This window comes from Cuculus canorus, chromosome 10 (assembly GCF_017976375.1).
Source record: "Cuculus canorus isolate bCucCan1 chromosome 10, bCucCan1.pri, whole genome shotgun sequence".
Taxonomy (NCBI): domain Eukaryota; kingdom Metazoa; phylum Chordata; class Aves; order Cuculiformes; family Cuculidae; genus Cuculus; species Cuculus canorus.
In genome coordinates, this window is record NC_071410.1 from 20,341,369 (window position 1) to 20,355,251 (window position 13,883).

The window sequence follows — 13,883 nt, forward strand, 5'->3', positions numbered from 1 at the left end:
ATCTGCTAGTTGTTAGTAGCCTCGTTTCTCCTGCAGCCTGACGTGCCTTGTCTCGGGGCTGCACATCTGCGCTGTTCCCCTTGCTGCTTCACCCCAGCTCCCAGCACAGGGTACGCTGAGCAGCCCGGATCCAACTGTGGCTCCCTGCTGTGGCCTGCAGGCAGCACCGGATTCAGAAAAGTGGCTTTAATCTCCTCCCTAACTGAAGGAGGATCGGGCCCTAATCAGGCTCTGAACATTGAATCATAGAATGGTTTGGGTTGAAAGGAACCACAAAGCCTATCCAGTTCCATCCCCCTGCCATGAGCAGGGACACCTCCTGCTGTACCAGGTTGCTCAAACCCCCATCCAACCTGGCCTTGAACACCTCCAGAGTGTTGGTGATCAGCCTGTTGGTTCTCTTCTCACTCAGTCTGCACAGATGCAGACGACAAGGACCAGTCCCGGGACAGCTATGAATTACGTGACTTGGCCACAGCAGTGCAGGTTGTGGTTTCGCTGCCAGAAAAGCAGAGATAGGATTCAATGCAGAATAAGTGGTGCATATTAACTACCCCTCTGTCAGATCCTCTGAGGGAAAAGGCTTTATAAGCCCTCTGCACGATGAACTAGGTGAGAACCGGGCTGACCACGGCTACAGGGTTGGTCTCCACTGCTCAGTGCAGTAAAGCTGTTTTGTTCCCGCTGAAAGTCACGGCGTGACAGCTACCGTGTGCTCAGTGTCTGCCTTGGGAAAGGAGCACGTTTGTGTGTGTGTGGTGTGGGAAGAGCGGCAAATGAAACAGCTGCAGGTGCCTGCACGCTAAAACCCTCCTCCATCATCTGCAAAAATCCTAGAATCATGGTTTGAGTCGAAAGGGCCCTCTGTCCCAGGAGGCAGGCTGCAAACCAGGAACGTCCAACGTCTGCCCAGAGCTGACACCCAGTGCATCACCGGCAGAGCCACCCACACCCCCAGGGCCCTTTCCCTCAACAACATCCCTGCCCTGAGGTGGATTATTAGTGCCTTCCACCTCTTTCAGAGAAGGGCAACAGAGCTGGGGCGGGCTGGAGAACAAGAGGTGGCTGAGGGAGATGGGGTTTAGCCTGGAGAAAAGGAGGCTGAGGGGAAACCTCATCACTCTCCACAGCTCCCGGAAAGGAATTTGTAGTGAGGTGGGTGCTGGGCTCTTCTCCCAAGCAACAGGGATAGGATGGGAGGAAATGGCCTCAAGTTGTGCCAGAGGAGTTTTAGATTGGATGTTAGGAACAATTTTTTCACTGAAAGAGTTCTCAGGCACTGGAACAGCTGCCCAGAGAGATGGTGGAGTCACCATCCCTGGAGTTGTTTAAAATTCAAGTACGGGAGGTGCCTAGGGATGGTTCAGTAGTGGACAGTTGTGGTTGGACTCAATCTCAAAGGTCTTCTCCAACCAAATGATTCCATGACTCTATAATTCCCTCCCTAGCCTTAAGGCCGGCTCTGTGGCTGACTTCTGGACCTGGAGCATCATGTCACCTTTTCTCTCTGTAGTTTAACTATTGTGTTTCCAGCTACACTCATAGAATAACAGAATGGTTTGGAGTAGAAGGGACCTTAAAGCTCATACAGTTCCACCCCCTGCCACTAGCCGGGACACCTCCCACTGCCCCATCCAACCTGGCCTTGAACATCTCCAGCGATGGAGCACCTTTCTCTATTTCACCTTAAGGAACACCAGGAGCCTGTGTATATATTTTTTTCCTCATGTTTATTTTAAAAGAAACTCCTCATTTAACACACTGAGCAGTCTTCAAATGTAAATAACCTGTACAGCGTGTATCCATGTTACAGAGGAATAAATCACGCTGCTGGCTGCCCCCTCCCTTGCTTCCCTTTGATGTTATTGCTGTGGATCCATCTCTATGTACGTTTGTGCTTTATGCAGAACAACATAACCTCGCCCAGCAGCCTGGAGAACCTCAGGACACCTCTCCACTTTGCAGAAGCAGAAAGTCCAATCCTTCTTCCAACTTATTTTCCAGCTGGGAAAACAAAGACTCTGGAAGCATCGCTGCAAGGGGCAAAGCACCCACAGAATCATCTCGACAGCCCTTCTGCTGCAGAGCACGAGAACTCCTCTGGAGATGCGCAGACGCTGTGGGTCTCTGTGCAGGTGGGTGTGGGGGGGGGTTTCCCCCTCTGGAGTGACCCCCAGTGAAAGACATTGTGGGAGAAGAGCCTCAGGGGTCTCCCCAGTGAAATGGGGTGCAATCCCGGGGGTCTCCCCGGAGAAGGGGGTGCAATCCTGGGAGTGTCCCTGGTGATAGAAGGGGTGCAATCCCGAGGGTCTCCCAGGTGAAAGGGGGGTGCAATCATGGGAGTGTCCCTGGTGAAAGGGGGTGCAATCATGGGAGTGTCCATGGTGAAAGAGGGGGTGCAATCCCGAGGGTCTCCCCAGTGAAAGGGCGGTGCAATCATGGGAGTGTCCCTGGTGATAGGGGGGTGCAATCCTGAGGGTCTCCCAGGTGAAAGGGGGGTGCAATCATGGGAGTGTCCCTGGTGAAAGGGGAGGTGCAATCCCGAGGGTCTCCCCAGTGAAAGGGGGGTGCAACCTGGGAGTGTCCCTGGTGAAAGGGGGTGCAATCCTGGAAGTGTCCCTGGCGAAAGGGGGGTGCAATCCTGGGAGTGTCCCCGATGAAAGCGGGTGCAATCCCGAAGGTCTCCCCGGTGAAAGGGGGTGCAACCCCGGGGGTCCCCTTGGTGAAAGGGGGTGCAGTCCCGGGGGTGCCGGCAGTGAAAGGAGGGTGCAGCCCCGGGAGCGTCCCCGGTGACAGGCACGGGGGGGGGCAGCCTGGCCCCGCCCCTCGCTCTCACCTGCGGGGGGGGCGGGGTTGGGGGGCGGGAGCGGTGTCGGCACCGCCCCCCCCTCCCCGCTCCGCTCCGCCGCCCGCGCCGCCGGCTCCGCCGCGCTCCAAGATGAGCGGGCAGCGGCGGGGACGCGGCCGCAGCCCGCCGGTACGTACCGGGGCCCCGGGGGGGGCGGGACCGGTCCCACCGAGCGGGGAGGGGGCACCGGCCCCGGCCCCACCGGGCACCGTGGGGGGAACGAGACCCATCCATACCGGGAGAACTGGGGGGGACCGAGACCGGTCCCGACCCGAGGAAAGGAGCGGGAACGGGGCTGAGCCCGAGCGCCGGCGGAGGGGGGAGCGGCACACCGAGCCCGGTCCTACCGGGAGATGGGGACACACACCGAGCCCGGTTCTGCCGGGAGATGGGGGACACACACCGAGCCCGGTTCTGCCGGGAGATGGGGGACACACACCGAGCCCGGTTCTGCCGGGAGATGGGGGACACACCGATGGGGGTCCCGCCGCGGGATGCGGGGACTCACTGAGCCCGGTCCCACCGGGCACTGTGGGGGGATTTGAGACCGACCCACACCGGAGGAGGTGGGGGAAATGGAGGCCGGTCCCGAGCTGCGGAAGTTGGGGGGGGACGGGACGGGAGGACGGGACACCGAGCCCGGGGCCGCGCCGGTGAGGCCCCGGTGCGGCCCCTCCCGGGGGTCTGTAGGGGCCGGGGGTCGCTCCCCGCCTCCACCCCCGCTCCCGCGGCTGCCTGGTGCCTTTGCCAACCCACCGTGGCCTCTCGGCGCGGAGAATGGGGGGACCCGGCACCCGTTGCCCCTCCCGAGGGTGGCAGGTGGGGGGCGAGGCGCCCGTTCCCGGCCGCTCCTCGGGGCTGGGAGGCAGCGCTTGGGTGCCCGGTTTGCAGCCGGTGCCATGGCCCTGGGTTTCCAGGTAGAGCGTGGCGCATCCCTTCTGCCTGCCAGCCTGGAGATGACATTTGCAATCCCTGTATTTTTGCAGCTCCAGGCTCCCACTGCCGGAGCTGGGCACCGAGTGGCTGCTTTCCAGCCCTGCCCGTTTGCCTTCCGAGCAGCCGGGAATGGCTTCAGCCGGGGTAAAGTTGGGTGAAATGGGAGTTAAAAGGGACTGAGTCCTCCCTGGTGCTTCCGAGGTCTGCGTTTGCGGGAATCACGCCAGCTTCTTGCAGAGCAAGAGGAGAAAAAATAGGCTTGTGCGATGTTTCTAATGCAAAGCCCTCCGCTGCTCCGAGTGGCTGGGCAGGATTTTTTTTGGGGATACCGCTCCGGCATTGAATTCACTGTGTTCTTACTGATATTATTGCTTGTCTGGAAGCAGAGCGTGTTTTGCTTGTGCTGCAAATCTGTTGAGCTGTTAGGAAACGTGCCTGAGCGACACGCGAGATCTGCATTTCCTCGTCCTGAATTCCCTCGTACTCCCGCTTTATTTGTGTGTCTTGCCTCCAAAAATGTATCAACTGCATGTTTTATTGCTCTAACGTGCACAGCTAAAGACAGTTGTACCATAGCTCAGGTGGCACGGGGCCATTCCACTGAGTGGGTCGTGGAGTTTCTGGAGAGGGCAAATGGCTCTTGTTGCTCCATAATTTCCTCAAGTCTCAACATGCCAGGGTGTTACTGGCTCTGGCTCTGCCTGCCCTGCCACTTGGCTTTTGCCCAGCAAGCCTGAAACCTGGAATGAGCTTTTGTTGTTGGAAGACAGCTTCGTGGAGATGGGCTCTGCTTGAGGAGCTGCAGCAGCCAGGCTGAAGCTGGTGGCTGGTGCCCGCGGAGCACTCTGTGCTGTGCTGGGGCATGGCTGGCTCCTGGCGGCATCGGCTCAGCGGCCACATCACTGCTGGGCAGTGTCTGGCAAAGCCGGGAAGTGCCACCAACCCATCTGCCCCTGCTCCTTCGTGCTGGAGGGGGCAAGGCTGTGGGCAAGAACCCTCTGGCTTCCACACACGCCATGGGTTCTGTGCTGTGGTTGTGGTTCCTGTGTTTCACCTGCTAGGAGCACACTGGAAACTCCTTGCTTGGCTCTTGCTGCTAACGAAAGAGTAATAAAACCAACCCTGAAACAGGAGCAAAGGAGGCTGGTTACGGTGGTCTCCTTGCCCTGGACAGTGGCGTTGAAATGCTCTTGCACCCAAGGGTGTATTCCTTGAGAATGCCCCTGGGAAAGGGCAGAGAGTGGGATAGAAATGTGAGGAGAAGGAATGGATGTCAGTGACAGAAGCGATTGCATGGGTTTAGGCAGGTGGTGGTGTTGCTACAGAGCCCTGGGTGTGCCGGCTGCTTCCCAAGCCCCGAGAGATGGGTCTGTGCCCTGCGGAGCCTTTTGTGGCATCGGGTGAAAGTAGTGTGTGCTTACAGCCCGAGTGCTGAGAGTTGCGCTGCCTGTTTTGTAAATGTTGCTTTAGCAAAAGAAATGAAGCTGTGGCGTGTGATGAATTCCCTTCCTTGAAATGTGTGCTCGCAGGCAGGCTGCGCTCCGGCAGCCTCGCCAGCGCAGGCTCGGCTTGGGCAGTAAGGTGCTAACAGTTTGTGTGGCGTTGCATGTATATATGTGTTTGTAAGCAGGGTAGGAGCATCCTTGAGACCGTGTGAGGTTGGTAAATGCCTTATTTTTAAAATCAGAATTGTCTTCTCCCCGATTATCTCCTCTAGGGAGTGAGGAGGCATATTGTGGGGCTGGAACTGGTTGATCTTTAAGGTCCCTTCCAACCCAAACCATTCTATGATTCTGTGTTTCCAAGCCTGCGCCTGAGTTTTTTAATCCAGAGTCCCCTGGATTTTGGCTCTGAGTGGGCTTTTATGCAGTCAGTGGTCGGGGCTGAAGTAGAGGAGAAAGGGGGTTAAGCCTATTGTGTCTTAGGGCAGTTCCTGTATTCTGGGAATCGTCCCATCTCTGAGGTTTGGTCGCTGGAGAGACCATGGCTACTCCTGTCCCATCAGAGATGCTGGAACTGGGGCTTTCTCTGCAGGCTACAGGGCAATTTCTTTAAACCAAGCTAATAAGCAGTGTGATATTTTGTACCTCTGGAGGGAGTTCCTACTTCTGATAACGTACCCATCTTCGCTCGCTTGAAATGTCCCTGAGGCTGGTGCTCCCCTCTTTGGGGTGAGCTAACAGAGTATTTCAGGAGGGTTTGTGGCTGCAGAGGAAGGTTCCTTGAGCATCTTCCTTGGGAAGGACAAACAGCCATGGGGTCAGGCTCGAACCTGTGCTGCTTCTTTTGCTTGTTTTTAATGCTCTTCCACTGGAAAACGAGCACACGTTGCAGCTTAACGAGCACCTGCCTTTACCATGATCTTTTGCAAATGAACATCTCTGTCAGCCTCTCCCATTAATGAGAGGACACGGCAGGGAAGCTGATGCCTCGGCTGCTTCTCCCAGTGCAATCGCTTGCTGATATGCGGCCCAGGGCCCCAAAAAATGCCAGGGCGGGGAGGTCAGCGGCAAGGAGAATGGGGTGTCTGTGCAGCACTGAAAGCTGCCTTGTGCCGTGCGAGGGCGGCGTGGCCCTGACCATGGCTGTTGGCGAGCCACTGGAAGGGAGTGTCTTGCCCCTCAGATCCTGTACTGCCTTCCTGTTTTCCTATGAGTAGCTGCTGGAAAATGTCGCGTTAGCGCTTTTTTGCCAGTGACCCAGGACCCGGGTTGTTGTCTGCTGCGTGTGGAGATGAGGATGGTGTTGAGCCTCAAGTCCTGTGTCATCCTTGGAGGTGACATGGGGGCAGAGCTGGGCACACCGCAGCCCAGGCTTTGCAGGGTGGAGGTGGCAGGACGCTGCCGGCGTCAGTGAGATGTGCTGCTCTCGGTAGCTTTGGCATCTGCCCTCCCCCCTGGTTCCTTGACCCAGCCCTGAGGAGGCTGGGGAGCACGGCTGACGGCAGAATAGCTCCTTTTATGCCTCTGGACATGCTGGCCTTTCTCAGGAAAGAGCATATTGTATTCGCTGGCAGCGCCAGGCTCTGTCATTTCCTCCACTTGCTGCCTCTGCTCAGTCCCTATGGGTCCAAGCAGGTTTTGTGTCCAGCGGGCAGTGGCTAGAAAAGGGACATCCTTGCCCCAAGTGGGTCTTGTGGCCAGGACAGGGACATCCTTGCCTCAAGAGGGTCCTCTTTCTGGGATGCAGTGGCCAGGATAGAGACATCTGTCTACCATGCAAGATCCTGCACGCAGTAGGCAGTGGCCAGGACAGGAACATCCTTACTCCATCCAGCTGGGGCTCCCCACTCACTGTTGGGGGGAGAAAGGCAGCCCCCCTCAGCGATGCTCACCAGCACAGCGGGAAGAGGAGTGGGGTGCTGCCTCTCAGGACCACCCCAGTGTGAGAATGGTGCTTTGTAACAAAAAACTTGGTGTGCCCAGCTACCACTCGCCTGCTGGGTTGAAGCTGTCTGCCCTGCATGGCCCCTTGGCTCTGTGCTGGCTGACAGCCTGCCCTCCGGGGCTGGGATTCGCCTGGATGTGGTGCAGGGTCTCAAGGATGCAGGGTTGACCATGTCTGCCTGTGGGTTTAGACCTCTTTTTGTCTTCCCTCTGTGTGCTTTTTCCGCTGCACAGTGCCGGTCTGCCTTTGCACAATTCACTTGTCCCCACGTCATCCACTGGGCTTGGCTTCCTCCAGGAGTAAACAAACCTGACGTGCCTCTGGGTGCCGGAAGGGCAGGGAACATCCCTCTGCCGCCCTTTCCTGGCCATTCTCTTGCTTTTGGAGTCCTCACAGCCAGGCTCATGCTGTCGTCCCTCTCATGTCCCCCCTGCCGCTCCTGGCAATGGTCCCCTTTCCCTCCCTCGGTGGTGTTCTGTGCCGGGGTGTTTGTAGGCACCATGAGCTGGCAAATGTCCCCTGGTGCCACACCAGTGGCTGCTGGAAAAGCCCAGGACCAGGAGGAGGCTGCTGCACCATCGCAGGTGCCGTCACTTCCCCCTCTCCTCTTACCCTGGTGCATGGGAAGGGCATCGCCTGTTCCATGGTTCCCTGCCTTGGCCAGGGCTGCCCTGGCACAGCCCTGGCAACTTTTGGGCTGTGCTGAACCAGAGGAATTAAAGAGGAAGTGGCTCGTGGAATTTGGAGGGTGTTTTCTGATGAAAACCATGTTTATTCTTAAAAACTGGGCTGGCTTGGATGTGTCCAAGCGGAGGAGTATGTGCTTGGTAGCCTGCTGCAAGCAACCTCGCCTGATGCGCGGATGCCTGCTCTTCCCTGGCTGTGTGTTGGCAGCTGGTTTGGTTTCCCTTTAGGCATTTCCTGCGGGAATTCTTCACTTGGAAAGGAAGAGGGTGTGGATGGGGTCTGGTTCAAACGCCATCATGATCCGGAGGGCCCTGGGGATGGACAGGGACACTTGCTTTCACCCCTGTGGATTAAAAAATTATGCTGGATTTTTTTTTTGCTTTCTACATTTAAGAGTAGAAGGACTAAATAAAAGGAAGTTTACTCAGTGGGTTTTGTTCTCGTTTGGGTTTTTTTTTTAGGTTTGGGGGTTTTTAGTTGGGTTTTTTGTTTTATAGTTATTGCACAGATTGCTGCTGCCAGCTTTCAGGTCTCAAAACTGTATTTTATACATAGACTCATTGAGTGGCTTGGGTTGGTAGGGACCTTAAAGCCCATCATCCAGTTCCACCCCCCCTACCATGGGCAGGGACACCTCCTACTGGATCAGGGGCTCCAAGCCCCATCCAGCCTGGCCTTGAACACCTCCAGGGATGGGGCAGCCACCACTGCTCTGGGCAACCTCCCCACCCTCACAGCAAAACATTTTTTTTCCTCAGATCTCATTACAATCTCCCCTCTTTCAGCTTAACTCTCTCTCTATCTAGATGGACTCTTGAGAGGGAAAAGGAAAACACAGTATCTAATGAAAAGCCAATGTGAGAAATAATAGGAAGCCTGCTACGTCAGTGAGAAACTGAGGTCAAATCCAATAGATGCTTTTTGCACGCTGCGCAAAAAACAGTGTTTAGCAGATCTGTGTGCCAGCTCTGAACATGAGGGACTTGGCACGTGTCAGGAGTCCCAAGTCTTTGCCCGCTTTCCATGACGTGGCTTGGGATCCTGCAATGAAAGAGGTTTGGTGCCTCTGCAGAATATTATTGCTGTTGTTTATGGCTGGAATTTATGTCTAAGAGGGAAACAAATTGGTAGGTCTGTTTGTTTACTGCTCGTTTTGCAGACGCAGGAGCTCCACCACAGTGGCATAATGGCCTAGAAATTAAATTTCATTTTAATACGCAAACCCAATTTTGAATTGGTTGACCGAAGGGGAAAAAATTAACTTCTGACAGCAGACAGAAGCCTTCCTGAAGCAGGATTCAAGCGCAGCATAATGAATGTGAGCTGATGAAGGTCTGTATGAGAGTCAGGAGAAGATGTGTACGCGCACACCCCTCTGAAATGCAGCCATGCAGCATCCTTCGGCAGCAAGTCAGGGATGACGCGGAATAAATTAGCTTTTGCTTTTTCAAAGAGGCACAGAGCAAGTTAAATGTGTTTCACAGACACTCATCAGAAGAACAACCCCGCTAAAGCTGGCTGTGTAACTGGGCTGATTAAAATTAGGCAGGGTAAGGCCATCTAATTATGCTCGAGTACCCGAAGCAGGGGTGGGCTGACGTTTGAGCACTCTGACGTGAGTCTGGGAGCAGCCACTTCAGTTTGCTGTCCTGGGAGGGAGGAATTTGGAGGGACTGCTTTGAGCTGCAGAGCGACCTGGCCTGGCGGAACGCTTTGTTAAGGAGGAAGATGGGCTTTTTGCTGGATGCTGTGTGGCTGCCCCATCCCTGGAGGTGTTCAAGGCCAGGTTGGATGGGGCTTTGAGCAACCTGATCTAGTGGGAGGTGTCCCTGCCCGTGGCAGGGGTTTGGAACTGGATGGGCTTTGAGGTCCTTTCCATCCCAAACCGTTCCATGATTCTATGAGTGTAATTGGGAGAACAATTGTTGAAATGCAGAGAGAAAAGGTGATGTGGTGCCCCAGGTCCAGAGATCAACCAAAGAACTGGGCTTATGGGGAGGGAAGAGGTGGAAGGCGCTAATAATCCACCTTAGGGCTGGGATGTTGCTGAGGGAAGGGGCCCTGGAGCTGTGGGTGGCCCTGTGGGTGATGTGCTGGGCAGACATTGGATGTTTCTGGTTTACAGCCTGCCTCCTGAGACAGAGGAGGAGAAATCCTCCCAGGCAGTCATGGGCAAGCTGAGTGAGGAAAGCAGTTAAGAATTATTTTAATCTTTCAACCCACTGCCTGTATGGGCGGTGTTGGTGTCTAGAGGAGTCATTCCACATGGTCTGTCTAGCTCCACTGCCTGCTCTGCTCCCCCAGAACAGGCGGGCAATTCAGATGAGAAGCAAGGCATGGATTTTCAATGGTGTGCATCACGAATTGCTGGAAAAAGGGAGGTAGTGATGCTCCAGAAATGTGCTCTGCTATGGTCCCAAGGCATCTGAGCAATGGGGGAAGTGCCAAGGCAAACCTGAGCTTGGGGCCAAACGCGTGGCCTCTTAGGTGTGTGACCAGGCTGTTCGAGCTACCTCTTGGCCTGGAAACTGCTGATCTCAGGGTCACCCAGGGCTTTCTACCACCTGGGAAGAACTTCTGCTGACTCTGGTGATGTGGTGCCCTGCCACCAGGCTCCCAGGCACGCCCCAGCTCAGCACCGATGCTCCTGCAGGAGTGGATGTGGGTCTCCCTGGGGCACAGGACCTGGGCTGTCTCTGCCTCCAGCTGCAGAGCTGCAGCTTGTGCAGAGCCCTGAAGGGTGACACTGCTGAGGGTCACCCGTAGGTTACACCCAGAGTAGGGCAGAAGATCTGTGCTGCCTTTTCCTGGTTTCTCCTGTCTGATTTGACTGGTGGGATGCTCCAGGTGCAGGAGAAATCCAGAAACTCTGAATTGTTGCAGAAATACATTGGCTCAGGCCGTGTAAAGGCATTTTGTTTATCATCAAGCATCTGATGTGTTCTTAAAGCTGATGCTCGGGAGCTGCGGGAGTTTCTCCGGCAGCGTGTCCTGGGAGCAGGCTGCACGCACGTCGGCTGTCTCTGAGCCCTGCCTGTAAACACAGCAGGCTCATTTAGGCAGCACTCCTGTTGCCAAGGACTTCTCTGCTGATCGCTTTGCTTTAGCGCTCGTCATGTCTTCTCATTGCTGCGAGCAGCCTCCCCAGGCTGGTGGGTTTGTCCAGGGGCTGGAGCACAGAGCAGAGATCCCGACTGGCTCTGAAACTCTGCTTGCAAGATCTTGAGCTGCACAAGAGCTCTGGAGAATGAGCCAAACCTTCTGGCTTGTGCTGGGCATCACGGTATATTTGTGGCATGCCAGAATCTGGCCTCGGCTCGTTCTGCCAGTGCCTCTCTCTGCCTGCATTGCCTGCTTCGTACTAAGATGCACAACTTCAGGCCTTTTCGACGATGAGCAGTTGTGATCATAATCATCTTGCTTGGTGCGTTCCTTCTCCTCCATGGCTGGTGGGTGGGAGATGTTCTTTGAGATCTCCACTGGGCCCTTGACCATGCCTGAGGTTCTCCTGAGGCCCTGCTTCTCTGTGCTTTGCCACTCAGGCGTTTTTTCCTCATGGGAAATCTCCCATTTCTTCATCAATGAGGGCTGGCCTCTCCAGGACTCTCTCTCTTTTATCTTCTCTGGGATTTTTCTTCTCAACCCCCCAAATCCCTTCCTGTACCTAAAAGGGCTCCAGGAAAGCTGGGGAGGGGCGCTGGATCAGGAAGGGCAGGGATAGGATGAGGGGGAACGGTTTTGAGGTGAAAGAGGGGAGATTGAGATGAGATCTTGGGGAAGAAATGTTTTGCTGTGAGGGTGGGGAGGCCCTGGCCCAGGCTGCCCAGAGCAGTGGTGGCTGCCCCATCCCTGGAGGGGTTCCAGGCCAGGTTGGATGGGGCTTGGAGCCCCTGATCCAGTGGGAGGTGTCCCTGCCCATGGCGGAGGGAGTACAACTGGATGGGTTTTGAGGTCCCTTCCAAACCAAAGCATTCCCTGATTCTATGATGCCACCTGAGTGGAGCAGAGAGATGCTGTGGCTTCTGCTTTTGGTATCCCAGGCACCTCACAGTGCTTGCGCTGCCAGTGCACTCACTGCAAGAATCTGCCTAGAGCACAAAACTTAATTTTGGAGAATATTCCACTGATCTTTGATTTTGTTATGCCTTGAAAGGAGGAAGCCAAGCTTCTGGTTGTCATCAGAGGATGCTTTTTTTGAGTGCTGGCTGCTTATGCCTTCCTGGCCTCCTGTCTCCATATGTGACACATTCACAGTTTTATGGCATGGAATATTTTGGCCTTTTTTCATCCCTTTAATCTGATTTTTGAAGTCTTTTAGCAAGCGTTTCATCTCATGAATAATCATCAAGCAGTGTCACCACCCTGCTTGATGATTTGGGCTGTCCGCGGGGGTCATTAGTTGTTGGGTGAGGTGCCTCATGGACCGAGATTCCACAGGGCTGATGTCTCCTCAGGTTGCAGGGTGGTGATGCCATGGGAGAGGATTCAGCTTCCACTCTGGCTCCAGTGTCCTCGCAGCATGCGGGGATGACAGCGGGTGGGAGAGGGGACTCGAGCTTTTCCCCACTGACTGCAGAGCTGCTCAACGCTTCGACCCTTGGCTGAGAAACACCGTGGTCCAGGCATGCCAGGCTGAATTGATTTATATATACGTATATAAAATTGGTTTTAAGCTCTATCACTCCTGCCGATACTCCCTGAAGCTTCTGGCCACTGGTGCAGTCCCTGTGTGACCCCCAAAGTGCTGTTCTCCCTTCAGCAACCTTGGGATTTGTGTGCGTTTGTTATTCTTCATCAGTCATGAGCTTTGCCATCCGTGTGTGGAGCTGCAGCGGGTTTCCTGTGGAGATCAAGGCAGTGGGATGCTCTCGGAAGCGAAGATGCCTCTGTGTGTAAAACCTGTCTCTAGTGAGCCTCTCGCAGGGCCTGTGATTATTACAAATGCAAAATATGGAGCGTTTTCTTTTGCTTTCAGATCATTAAAAGAGCACTTCAGTGTTATAGAGCAGATATTGTCTGTACTGTGCCTCTCGTCACTAAAAGGCATCCTCTGGCTCCCTCCGGCAGGCTGCAGGCAGGGGGGGAGCGGGGAGAGCGGGAGGGAATTACCTTTGTAGTCACCTACTTCATCTCATGAATTGAATCTAAGGAGAGCTGAAAGAGAGCGGCAGGGAAATCTGCAGCCCTTGCGCGCTGGCAAAATTATCGCAGTCATCCCTTGGAGCAGGGAGGAGCCCTTGGAGCAGAGAAGAGCTCTCTGGGTGGTAGAGCATGGTGGAGCCATACTGCCTGGGTGTCAGAGGTGGAAATGGGGAGCGTGGGCTGCTGTGCCAGGGACTGGGAGTGATGGAGGCAACTGGTGCAGTCAGAATCCTCAAGGAAATGGGGTGGGATTGTGTAATTAATTGTGTGCTGGGATGCAGCCAGCACTGGGTTTTGGAGCACTGGGTTCAAGGGTTACGTCCTGGTCTCTCGGCATGGTCTGATCTGTTAGATGACTTGATGAGCTGATTGTTTCTAGCCCAGCTGTGTGCACTCAGGACCTGCCTTTCTTCCTCAGTGTTTAATCCCCATCCTGGCATGAGCCGTGGGACACGCTGGATGGTGCCCTACAGCAGCATAGCCTTACTGCTGTCCTGCTGATAGCCTAGCTTTGGTCAGAATACAGCTCCTCAGAGGCAGACGAGCAAGTCCAAGGCTGCTCCTGGAGGATGCCAGGTGCTGCGTTGCTGGTGGCGCACCCTGTGACATGCCACAGTGAGAGACAACTGCTGCAGGCCTTTGGTGGCACCCAAAGCAGAGGGTGGGACATGGGGACAGGCTGTGACTCTAGTGTACTGGTCTCCTCTGCGTGCTGGAGCCTTCTCGCTCTCACTGTAGAGCACAGGCATGCTTGCGTGTGAGTATTGCCTCGTAGCATGCTGCGCTGATAAATGCCAAGGGTGTTTGGGGCAGTGCTGAGGGGTTCGTTCAAGCTGCTGTGAACACTGTGCTGCTGCCTGAGGTCATCCTGCTGTGCCCGTGC

The 13,883-nt window shown here is 55.3% G+C and overlaps 1 protein-coding gene across 1 annotated transcript in view; it reads left to right on the plus strand.

The window, feature by feature from the left end:
• Window positions 1-2,845: 2,845 nt before the first annotated feature.
• MID2 (midline 2) overlaps window positions 2,846-13,883 on the plus strand; it is a 117,275-nt gene continuing 106,237 nt past the window's right edge. Inside the window, exon 1 of the mRNA XM_054076097.1 lies at window positions 2,846-2,977. The gene's annotated coding sequence lies outside the window, so the exon portion shown is untranslated. The remainder of the gene's footprint in view (window positions 2,978-13,883) is intronic.